General features: G+C 37.0%; 1 protein-coding gene across 3 annotated transcripts in view; it reads right to left on the minus strand.

Annotated features, from left to right (window-relative positions):
- The window catches only part of RARB (retinoic acid receptor beta), a 1,128,948-nt gene that overhangs the window by 831,775 nt on the left and 283,871 nt on the right, over positions 1–13,302 (minus strand). Inside the window, exon 1 of one of the 3 annotated variants that reach the window (XM_044066881.1) lies at positions 12,856–12,921. The exons of the other annotated variants lie outside the window; for them this stretch is intronic. The gene's annotated coding sequence lies outside the window, so the exon portion shown is untranslated. Of the gene's footprint in view, positions 1–12,855; positions 12,922–13,302 lie in introns of those variants that run through there. 3 annotated transcript variants of the gene reach the window in all.

The raw sequence follows: 13,302 nt of genomic DNA on the forward strand, positions 1-13,302 counted from the left end.
TTTGTTGGCATTGAGCTTAAGGCCATGGTTCTGACACCAGTCATTGGTCTCCGTGAGGCTTTTCTGTAGGATGTCAACATCACTTGGGGAGTTGCTTATGGCTCCCAACTTGCAATCGTCTGTGAACTTTTGTCAGCCAGAGTCCATTCGTGTTGGCCTGGACTTCAGAGAAGTAGATACCAAACAGGAGAGGACCTAGGACTGAACCCTGTTGGACTCCACTCATGACTGGTCGGCAGTCTGACTTGGAGTCAGCTACTTTCATACTGTGGGTTCTGTGAGTCAGTTTGCAACCCATCTAGTGATACAGGGGTTGATGCCTAGCTTGGTGAGTTTTTCTATGATTCCTAAGTGGGGAATGGTATCAAAGGCCTTGGCCAGATCAAGGTAGGTTGTATGAACCACCTTGCCTTCATCCACAGCTCTGGTGACTGACTTAAAGAGGTCAACCTGGTTGAGCAGGCATGATCTACCCTTCACAAAACCAAACTGTGTGGGATGCAGAGTTTGGAGATTCACAATATCCTTGTTTATTAGGTCCATGATGATGTGTTCCATAGCTATGCATATCAGACTTGTCAGGCTAATGGGGTGATAGTTCCCAGGGTCTGTAATTGCACCCCCTTTATGGAAATGGATGACTGTAGCAGTGCGCCATTCGGTAGGGGCAAAGCCTAAGGTGAGGCTGTGAATGAACAGGGCACACAGGTGAGGTGCCAGTTCACTCTGTAGTTCATGTAGAACACAACCAGGGATATTGTCAGGTCCTATAGAAGCTGTATTCCTGGCCTTGGGCAGTGCTGTTTTATCCTGTGCAGCAGTAATACTGGGTGCCTGGCAATCTACTGGTATTGTGATTGGTCCTTTGGGGGGGAGGGGTAAAGTTGGCACTGAATCTGTTGGCTAGTATATTGGCAATATCTGTTGACACTGTATAGGAGGTGCCATTGTGTAACAGCTCAGAGCAAATCTGGGTATTGCCGTGGAGATTCTTTACATAACTATAGAAGGCCTTGTGGTTGTCTTTACTATCTGTTGCAATTCTGCTTTCATAGCTAGCTTTAGAGGATTTGATGAGGGATCTCAACTTTTTGTTGAGGCAGAAAAGGGAGTTTTTCCAGTCTTGGGACTTTACCTTATTTCACAATAGTTTCCTCCTTCTGGTGTAGAATTTGTTTGTGGCAGGGGACCACCAGACTGTCTTCCTTTTTTTGGAGGAGAGCGTCTGGATTCTTTTAGGTATGGCGTGGTCCGTGCATTTGTGTACATGTTCATATTGACTAACAATTATATCTTTTTTGATGATCAAATATTTCTACAACAAAGAAGTGTAGCAATGGGAGGAGCATGTGGACCCCTATACGCTAATATTGTTATGTATGAATGTGAATGGGAGCGTAGGTTTTTGTTTGGACATGCTCTTTTCCAGAATTGTGTATTGTATTTGAGATACCTAGATGATTTGTTCATCATTTGGAAGGGTGGGAAGAATGATGCTGAATTATTCTTGGAATATATTAATAATACTACCGTGTTTTTGAAATTTACATGTGTTAAATGAGGAATGTATTAGTTATTTATCTATAAATTTGGTAAAAGATGTGGGTAATGGTAGATATGTTTCTACCATTTACAGGAAGCCCATATACTCCAATTCATTCTTGCATTTTGATAGTTCACACCCCTTGTTCTAAAAGAAAGCAGTTGTCAAAGGACAACTGATCAGGGCTGCCAGGATGGTATAATTATTTGATGATTTTATGAATGAATGTACCTTACTGGAATCGATGTTTCTTAAAAAAGACTATCTTAAAGAATTTGTGAGGGAGATTAAAATGGAAGTGATAAATACGTGGGGGAGGGGGTCTATGTTCCTATTTTAATGAGCTTGGAAACTGATGATTTTCATAATTTTACTGACCATACTAATGTGGTCCATGAAAGCAGTTTGACTGTACAACAAAATGCTGATGTTAATTTTAGGCTGGCCTTTATTACGAGAGTTACTGTGGACTTCAAACAGGTGAGGGATGTTATTTTTAAAAATTGGTCTGTGTTTAAGGAGGACTGTGTGGTAAGGAACAAAACAGGTTCTAAGTCGGTGGTTGTATATAAGAGGTGTAATAACCTGAAGAATCTTATGGAGAGGCCATTTTGCCCACACAATTTTAAAGACAAGAAGCTTTGAAAGATGTCCAAATGTGGGTGTTGTCATTTTTGTCCCTATATCAATACTGGGGAACTCTTCAATATTAATGGCTACCAGCTGAATATTAAAGGGAAGTACAATTTTATCAGCTTAGGAGTAGTATATGGGGCATTGTGTCAATGCTGCCCGTTTCTTTTAAGTCAGAAAGTCTGAGCCCAAATTAAAAAATCATATTTATGAACACATTTATGAAATAAATAAGAAAAAAAATGACCAATGCCCTATTTCGGCACTTAATGGATTTCCCCGAGCATCAACTGACGTTTGTAGGAATTGAACAAGTTAAACCTAACCCTAGGGTGGACCATGGCAACTTTTTGTTGAGCAAAGGGAGTTGTACTGGGTTTATGTTTGAGAGCAGTAGGTTGGTCTGGGCTGAATGAGATGGTATTGTAAAATTGAAAGCAGAATATAGATAAATTCAACAGTTATTGTTGTTAAGTTATTTACTTTCTTTTTTCTAATTGAATTGTTTATAACAGGGTGTTTGTATGTATGCTTGTGTATGTTTCTCTTTAAATGTGCAATGAGATGCTGATGTCATCTGGCTTCATGGGTATTTAAAGTTCATTTGAGTTTATACTTTTATCTGATGAAGTCTTGTCATTGTCTGAGACGAAAGGGCCAAGAATAAATTTTGGGGAATGAGTCCTTGCTGCTGTGTGGCCTTTTCTGTTATTCAAGTGTTTGTGGATTTTTATGCTGCCCTAATTGCAGTCTCCTTTCTCCAATCCTGTGTTGGATTAGTTCTCAGAATACTTTCTGGTACTTAATGGATACAATATTCTGTATGATTACTGTTATTCTCCTTAAAGGCCTACATCCAAAATCCCAGTATCTCCTTGTCTCTTGAGCTTCCTCCTTGTTTCACCATCATCCCCTTCTACTATGAATTATAGTTTCCTGCTTCTGCTATGTATAGGGGCCTTAACTGTGTAGCCCTGAAATAGCCTTTCAAATCGGGTAATCCCAATCCTTCCTGTTCTACTGGAAGAATCAGCTTAACCCACTTAACTCTTACCATCTTCCTCTGCCAGATATAGTCCTTTAGCTCTTTATTAATTGCTATTCACAACTTCTCCTCTGGTTGATAAAATATGCCTGACCTGAGTATAAGACTAAAGGGACTAAAATAATTTAACTACTGGTATCCTAACTATCCATATCCATACAAAAAGCTTCCATTTTCTCAGTTTTTGCTTTATCTTTTGTTTAGTCTCTTCCCACATATCCTTAGCTGCCACATCAGAATCATTTTTAATCCATACTCCTAAATACTTCATTTTATCATGTCCCCTATAAATATGCATATTATTGAACCAATTCATATGTGGGTACATAATTTACCACTATTGCCTTTGTTTTAGCTTCATTAATTTTGTATCCTGAAAAGATTTGAAACTGTCTCAAAATGTTCCAAAACACTGTAATGTCTCTTTCTAGTTTTGTCAGGTATAAAATAATATCATCTGCAAATAGACCCAGTTTTTCCTGACTACCATACCAATTATATCCTTGAATTTCTGAGTCCATCATTTTCTTTGAGGGCCCCACCCACTTTAATTTTCACCTCCGATCCCTAATATAGCCTCTTAATCAACCTTATATTTTTAAGGAAATGCAAATGCTTCCATTTTTGCTCATAGAGTCCCAGCTTACTCTGTCAAATGCTTTCTCTGCATCAAGACCTACTAACAACAATAGTATTTTCTTAAATTCTGCTTCTCTCTGGATCATCAGTGTTGTATTAATGTTGTCAAAAGTTTGTCTCCCCCCTCCACAAAACTGCAGTGATCCATATTTATCAATTTTGGCATTACCTTTGCTATTCATTTAGCTATTATAGACATGAGCACTTTATAATCATGGTTTAGTATTGAAATGGGGCTGTATAAAGGTGGATCTGATAGAACTTTACCCTCTTTAGGTATTACAGCTACCACTGCTTTCTGCCAGAATGTTGGTACTTCTCCTCTTAAAATACTGTTAAACAAACCCTTCCAGATCTTTATCATTTTTCTCTCTCCTAGTTTCCAAACTTCCACAGGAATACCATCTGTTCCTGGGGGATTTCTTGTAGCTTGGTTATACATCACAATATTTATTTCATTTCCTCCTATCCTAACTGTTAGTAATTGATCCTCATCTACCTCTAACCTTGGCATATTTAATTCTTCCACAAACATTTGCATTTGTATCTTTTCTTGATTTCCATATTTCTCTGCTTTATACATGCTTTCATAGAATTTCAGAAATATTTATAATACCTTTACAGGATCTCTTGTTACCTTCCTTGTTATAGGCTCCCTAAGCTTGGCGACAGCCCTCTGTACTTTCTGTTGCCTGAGTCGTTGTGCTAAAAGTTTCTGTGATCTAATGTTATTATCAAAAAACAGTTGCTTAACAGCAGTCTTTCTAAACTCGTGTATGTTATTGAGGTAATCCCTTATTTTCTGCTTAGCATTCTGCAGTTAATTCTCTTCTTGTTCTGTGAGATTCCCCCTATTCTGCAATACTTTAACATTTGTCAGTCATTCTAAATAATTCCTGTTACTTCTTAACCATAGCTCCCTTTCTTTTATTTCCACCCTATTTTTAAACTCCACCTTAATTTTATCCCACTGCCTAGCTATATTTTCGGAAGTAATTTCTATCTTCTCAAAGAGCTCATGAATAATCTCTATTACCCATTCCTTAAATTCCTCTCTTTTCAACAGATAGGTGGAAATGCACCAGTGTCTCATTTTTATTTCATTACCTTGTGTTTTTATTTTAGTTATTGACACATTATCTGAAATAGTTATTGGATGTGTATCAAGGCCTTTAATTAAATGCACATGTTCCTGCAAAATATAAATTCTGTCTAGCCTAGCCTAGTTTTTATATCTTGGGAATAATAAGTAAATTCACTCCGAACTCCTATTACTGAATTCACATCTTCCATGCCAAATATTTTCATAATTTTTTTCAAAAATCTATCTTCCTTGGCTATACTTTCCCTTTTGGGCTCCCCAGACACATGTTCACTGCTGCAAATCATATTCCAGTCCTCACCTGTAAGTAATATTCCTTGCTGAAAATGGTTTATTCCTCCCAGAATTTTCTTTAGCTCCAATACAGCAGTTTTAGGTGAAATATAAACAGTTCATAGTTCGTAGGTGAATACTGGGCTAACTGCCTTGAAGGGCCATTTTAAGCCTAACCAGTAACCCATGGTCAGAATCAAACTGTCTACCTTTTGTTTTTGAGGTAACCATTATGTTCCCCATGTCCCCCATACATGCCAGTGTAATCTTCCTACCTTGCCAGTAGCCCCTTAGCACTACAAATCTCCCATTATCTTTGTTATCCTCTTCTACCATCATTGGAGCTCTTCTTGCAATTAATATAAGTACTACTCTGTTCCTCTGTCCCAGATATTCTGGTGAGTAACCATCCTGAAAACTTTTTTTATGAAATTCACATGTTCAGTTCTTTCCAAGTGTACCTCCTGCAACATTGCTATTTGCACTCTACATTTTTTTTAATATAGTTCACTATTCTTTCTTTTTTGTATTTATCTGAGAGACCATTGACATTTAAAGACATTACAGAAAGCATCATTGTATTAAAAAGTTATTATTGTCACCTTTTATGTATAACACATTTTTTTGTTAAATGTCTAGTCCCAGCTTTTGTGTTATATGCATACGCTGTATGGCAGGTTGAACTTTTATATAGTTGTTTCTAGTAATATCAATTCAAGCCTATGTCACATCTTACAAAACCTTTTGTTTAACTGAAAGCCCTCAAACGAAAAAACAAACAAACCCCCAAAACCACAATAAAACCCATCACTTTAATACTAACACACAACATTCTGTATATCTTCAAATATTGTATTTTACCCTCTTAATAGGATCAAATGTCCTAAACTTACAGCCAAACTCACAGACTTGAGTTAGCCTAAGTGAAAGGTTATCCATGCTAAGATGCACAGTGCAGCCTGTGCTTCTACTAAGTGCTAACTGGTTTTCTCTTACCTTGATATCTCTCCTAGCTACCTCTGCTTTCAGAGAACATAGTCTCCTAGGCAGTTTCTCTATGCTTTTTTTCCCCCAGCCAATCACTCTCCACCAGACTGTAACCAATTTCTCTTTATCAGATTGTCTCCATGGGATATGAGAACCAGACAGCCAATTTCTCATTATTAGATTGTCTCCATGGAGACATGAAAACCAGACAGTCAATTTCTCTTTATCAGACTGCTTCCATGGAGACATGAGGGCCAGGTACAGAATTGCTAATAAGCATATATTCATTTGCTAGAAAAAAGCCTCATAATATTCAATATTCTTTTTTAATTTACTTGCTTTATCTTAACACTTGTTACTAAATCAATGTAAGGTCCTTATTTCACTCATTCCCCAACACAAGACTGAGAAAAAGTACATTCATTTTTCTTTTGTCATGCTCTTTTACTATGGCTTTGTTTTTGACCTTGCAGTGCCTACATTTCTTAAAACTGAATAAGAAGTAAGAAAGAAGGGGTAAAGAAAGGAAAAAAAGAACAGCAGTACCTACTTACGATCCCCATTTCACTTAAAAATAACTAAGAAAACTTTACTTTATAGCATGCAAAGAAAACTATACACCATAAAAATAGTACTATTAAGAAAAAATGTTTTCTTTTCTTACAGTTAACTTTCTCTCCTCTCTTTCCCTCCCCAAAGCATTTTTCCGAACATTAATGTCATGAAGTAGGGCATATACTTTAGAGTCCCCCACAAGTCCAACAAATTCTGAAAAAAATCCAGTAATTCCAGATATTCTTGTTCTGTCATATTTCACAAATATAATTATTGCACTGTAATCCCACCTTAAGTTACTAGTTTTATTACTGTTCATCTCCATCTCCCTAATCCTGTCGCTACTTCATTTACAATGTACTTTTGATTCTTGTAGTAACCTCCTGTGCTCCCTTCCTTCTCTCCAGCATTTTCCATTATAATAAAGGAAACGTTTTCACAGGCACAGTCTCTCTGTGGCCTTTATTACCAGAAGAACAAGAAGCAGAATCGCCTTTGTTTCCTAGCTCACTTTTTGTTGGACAAACTTTTGTATTTCTTCCTTAGCATGTACTGCATCAAAAATGAAGAATACCTTGAAGACAGCTGGGTACAGCAGTTTGAATCTCACACCTGCATCTCGACATTCCCTGAATAGTGGAATGAATTTACTCCTCTTCTGCCTTGTGTACAATGAGTAATCATTCTCCGCAAACATTCTGCTGCCTCCCACTTTTAGTATTTTGTCCTTCTGCCACAGTTTTGTCAGAATCAACTCCTTCTGCTGGCAGGATTGCATCTTTACTATTAAATATCTAGGCTGCTTTCTCATAGCAAGGTTTGGAGCATACACACAATGTGCCCTTTGAATTAACAACTCCTGCTGTGGAATACCAGTCCAGTTGCTTATTTGTGCTTTCATAAAATTAATGCAGTCTGTTCTTCCCAGCTTCTCTGGTATAGCTGAAAATCTCAGGTTTTCCCTACATTCTCCGTCCTCTAATTCTTTTATTTTTGAAACATCTCTTCCTGAGCAGACTCGTATTCAGTCAGCCTTTTCTTCATTTCAACATCTGAGTTTTGCAGCTTTATCAGCTTATCTGAATATAACTGTTTAAAGCTTTTTCCAGTTTTTCCAGCCTTTTGTTGGTTGTGTTGATATACTACATCAGTGTTTCATTTATATTAACCAGGTCTGTATACAGGTGTCTTATACCTTCCTGTAGGTTGCTGGAAGTCATGTTTAGGGGTTGCATTGCTTTTTGCTTAACAGCTGCAGAACTTTCCCCAGTCAGTGTTTCTTCCTCATTTTTGTAGCTGACTTTTTTCTAGATGCTCTGTATTTCTTTTTTCCTGGCATCCAGGCAGTACACTTACTAGCCAATTACTGAAATTTACCCATAAGCACAAACGTCTACTGGCCTTCCATTATATGTTGTCTTGGTACGGGATGAAATTTACCCATAAATACAAATGTCTACTGGCTTTCCACTATATGTTGTCTTGGTACGGGATATACAGTCATTATTTCTTTTAACTCTCCTCACAAACTACAGAGGTGTTCACAGATAGTTACCATAGCTTGTATAGGAGCAGTGCACTGTATACAAATAAGAAGTTAGAAGCATTACTATAATAATTGCTTATTTCATTTTCCTCACAATCAAACATCAGATACATATACAGACAGTTATCTTTTGGGGGAGGATAAGGAAGCATACTCTCTATATAGCTCTGACAGCAAAACGGCAGGCACCTGGTGTGTGCATGGGAGGCAGTGTGGAACAGGGAGAGGACACCATGAAGCCCTTTGCCTTGGGCATCAGTTCACCTAAGACTTGCCGAGTACTACTTTCATGTATGTATTTTACATTGTGTCTATCCATAAAAAAAAGTCTAATATCTTTTCCACTAAAGAGCAATGCCTTTGCAGTTTCAGTCATGTATTTCCCTCATATGAAATCTCTGTCACTTCCATAACTTGCTCATAATATGCTCATACAGTTATACATACATACATACATACATGTTATTTTTCACTGCAGATTTACTTGTACTACAATATATCTGCATCGACCGCATCTCATTGCATATTTACTGTAAATTCACTCAGCTCAATTCGTGGCTGAAAATGGTCCTTAGACCAGTCCACTTAACTGGTTTGCAAACAAATAAATTAAAAAAACACCCACTTTGCTTCTTTACAGTATGGCAGTATGGTTAGGAAATATAGAAACATCACACGTACCCACTTTATAGCATTTGATGTGTTGGGTATTAAAACTGAATGGCTGGTAGAAGCAATTGTGCACATAAAAAAAGTTAAAGGAAAACACCAGCTGCATTTAAAATACCATACTTTAAGTAATTACTGGCTTTAATTGTTATAAATATAAGTCTAACTTTGTGTCATCCTTCCATTTGTTATGCAACTGCATCACAGACATCAGTACAAAATGACAGCTTTTCATCAGCAGACCATAAATATTTCATGAAATGTTTCTCCTCAACTTTAAATATACATGTCAATCCCAACAGGCTGCAAACATAATGAATGCACTTCTCTGCTGTATAACAATGCTTTAATAATACACATACTGCACTGTGAGTGCAGTAATGCAGACTCTGTCATGTGATACTTGGAATAGTAAAATGTTCTACAGATAGCTTTTGCCTCTGTTGGCTCATTACCTATTTGTCTGCAGGAATTAACATAACACAGGTGCAGCATTACAGTATGTCTTTCTTTGTCACACAATTTAAAACAAGCACTGATAATGACACAAAAAAGGTTATTTTTGTATATTACAAAAACATTATATTGTAAATAATCTGCCCCCTTCAGTCTGAAAATGGTATTGCTCTACTAGGTAACAAGGAAGCAGAAATAAACCAACTATACCAAAAAGTATCATAACTCAAGTATTCATCATATATGTTGAGGTCGAAGACAGCACTTTGCAGTAGGTAATCTAGGATTAATACTTCCAAATATCACTCTGTGTGCTTCTTCTTAAAATATCAACAACCAAGCCACATATCCCCTCTGACGTACATTAGCAATGTTTGTGTCCCTGTGCCTAAATAAAGAGGATATGTACTCTGTAATGGTAACTGTCCTACCACGCAGATAGACAAGTAGACAAGCACATGTGCAAGACTTTCCAGTGTCTACACCTTTATACAACCCAGTGAAATAATCTTGTAGTTTCAGTGAAAGGCAGTATTCACCACATATGGTGAGCATGAAGATAGCCTTTGCAAATAGTAATTATGATTAATACTTTCACATATCATTCTGCATGTTTTTCCTACACATTTCAGCAACCAAGCCACGTACCACCTCTGGTTTAAGTCAGCATTGTTTGCATCCCTGTGCCTACAAAACAGGATGGGTATTCCTTAATGCCCAATGTCTCTTTATACCACACAGACAGGCAAATACATGTGCAAAGCTGTCCAATGTCTACAACTTTATTTATACAAGCCAGTGAAATAATCCTAAAGATCTTAGCAAAGACTGATAAAATAAAATGCATAAATATGTCATTTTTTGTCAGTGATACTATCCAAGATTTTTTTAATACTAAAGGAATGAACCAGCTAGAGAATAAACTAACATAAACTGCAGTCTTGCTAATCAAATGGACATTCCCACGAAAGGAAGATTTAATGACAATTGAAAAACTGCATTATTTATGATAGATCCTGTAAGGAAAAGAACATGGCTGAACATGCATACAGCGGTTTGAATTCCACTACTGACGACCAACATAAGGAAAAGAAAACTAGTTGCACAGCCAGATGTGGTTTGAAGCAAACCACTGCCACCAACGGAAGGGAAAGACTGTCCCACAGATGGATGGGGTTTGAATCCTATCACTGACAACACATGTAAAGGAGTTGATGGTCAGATGGTGTTTGAATCACATCATTGCCAGCCAAGATGAATGGCCACCAGAGTATGGTCTCCAGAGTCATACCACTGCTATGAAACAAATTAAAGAATTCAAAAGGGCACATGCGTATGAATCATTAGATAATTCGCTAAGTGCAATATAGCTACAAGACAATGTCAGACATATTCACTGTTGTCCTGGGTATGGACCTTCACAATCTACAATAACAAATAAGCTTCACATTGGGCACCCCATTGAGCAGACAGTGACTTAGCTCCCCAGACCCCATTCTCACCACTCTCTCTCTCTGTTCCAGTGCCTTCCTCTGCCCCCTTACCCACATTAACTGCATTTTAAATAAACTCTCACAGTCACACACACACACACACACACACACACACACACACACACACACACACACACACACACACACACACACACACACACATTAATTTCTAGGGAAGACAGGTAATACTGTCCATCATTACAGCCTCTTGTCCTCCCTAACAGTAGTAAACTGCTACTACTCCAGGTCATCAGGTGGAGGACTTCACAGTGATTGTTTCACTCTTGCTGATTAGTCAAATTATAATAAAGAGAAAGGTAGTATGTAGACTTATCTGGCCAGTTAGGAGCAGATACCAGCAGCTTGTCACAGTTAGCAATAAATACTCCCTGTTCAATTAGTAAATACATAAAAGACGACTAACTACTATATTTTAAAAAGTAAATAAATAAAATAGTTTACTTAGAAAATAATGAGTTAAGCAATACAGTTAAATACATATAGAGATACTTGACTGACCAGTAATCAGAAAACAATCCTTTTGAAGAAAGAAAACATCAACTCTATCTAGTCTTTAGCTAATTCTTAGCTAGAAGAATTACTGGATCAGAAGCCAAACTTATATGAATTTCTAGATAAAGAAGTAAATGTGGACAAAACAACTCACAAGCTTCAAGGCAGATCCTTCTCTTCAACTGTTCTGACACAATTCAAAAGCTGTCTTCTTCAGCTATCTCATTTATATATTTTATACAAAACCCAAAGATGTAACTGAACAGTTTTCCACATTTACACACAAATGACTATTCTTCCAACGTTGGCTAGCTACCTCTTTGAAGAATCCTTAATATATTTTTTTACGATTTTGACTTTGTACTTTAATTACAAATGCCATAAATTGTCTTTTCTTTGTTGTTGTTTTTACATTCACAAATATTTGCACATAATTTTATGCCAGTGAAACATACATACTGCAGACTAGATTACATAACATTTGAGTTTATCTGATGCAGGTTTTATCAGACTTCAGTACAGCTCACATATCTTTAACAGTCTGATTCAGAAAATAGTGGCTTATTTATATATAAATGTCAAAGGCCCATACCAAAAAATCATGAAAAACAACATAAATTAATAAAGTTAAGACTCACCTTGAAAAAATGAATTAGTGGGACCCAGTTAGCGGTCGCCACAGTGGATCACCTGTCTGCTCATGATTAGCAGTGGAGTTTTATGGTGTTGAGTTGCCAGCCCAGCACCCAACCTTCCAAAGAAGGCACATACATGCACGCACTCACGCCTAGAGCCAATTTAGAGTGTCCAATCCACCTACAGCATATCTTTCGGATGTGGGAGGAAACCGGAGCACCCAGAGGATACCCACGCGACCAAAGGGAGGACATGCAGACTCTGCACAGAAGGCACTCCAGCCGAGGATCAAACTGGAGAACCTGTTGCTGTGAGGCGGGAACGCTAACCGCGGCCGCTATCTCACTGTTTCAATTAAAGGAAGAATTGACTAACATTATTTAATTAAAAAGATTTTGTTGGCTCAGTTCCCATTTTGTATTATGAACCTTTCACTTCACATTAAGGCCAGTGATATCAAACAATAAAATTACTTTGGTTTTATTTGCTAAGGGCTGAAGGTACAGCAGGAATACTCTGATGAACACTTAAAGGAACAAAGTTTCATTTACCTTCATAGTACCAGACCTTATAACATATGTAGTGACATAACTGACAGTCAAATACACAAATTACATATTGTTCTCCCATTATATACAGGAAATATCATGCACTATAACACGGACATCAAAATAAAATAATTACTTCAGAACTTGTTTTAAAAACATACATATGCTGCTCTCTCACATGAACCAGATAAAAAAAAATATTTCAAGGAAATATTACCTTGGTGGTGCCTGTTTATACTGGAAAACTCAGGTTCAGAAGCAAAAAGAGAATTTTGTAGATAGTGTCAACTGCTTTACCTTTCCTGTCACTAAAATGAAATGATGTATGCTCAGGATTTTTCAAAAGTCAAAATCTTAACAACTCTTGCATTACATCAGTTTATCAGAAATGTAAACAAAGTCCTCAAGGAAGTGTGTAACAATATAACTAACTATTCAAGAACACATTTTTGAGTAAACAGAAATCCTTATCAATGCAGTACAATAACACAAATGGCCTAATTTAAAAAAAAAAATACATGCTTACTTTCTATAAATGAAGTCTGGAACTTAAAATTACAGTAAAAGCTTCACATTTTATAAGGAATACAGAAAAAGTATCAGATCTTCTAGACAGTGGATTACAAACAAAAATATTTATATAAGCTAGCTCAACACCATTAGC

The sequence above is a fragment of the Protopterus annectens genome, chromosome 3.part1 (assembly GCF_019279795.1).
Source record: "Protopterus annectens isolate FY-2018-M chromosome 3.part1, PAN1.0, whole genome shotgun sequence".
NCBI lineage: Eukaryota > Metazoa > Chordata > Ceratodontiformes > Protopteridae > Protopterus > Protopterus annectens.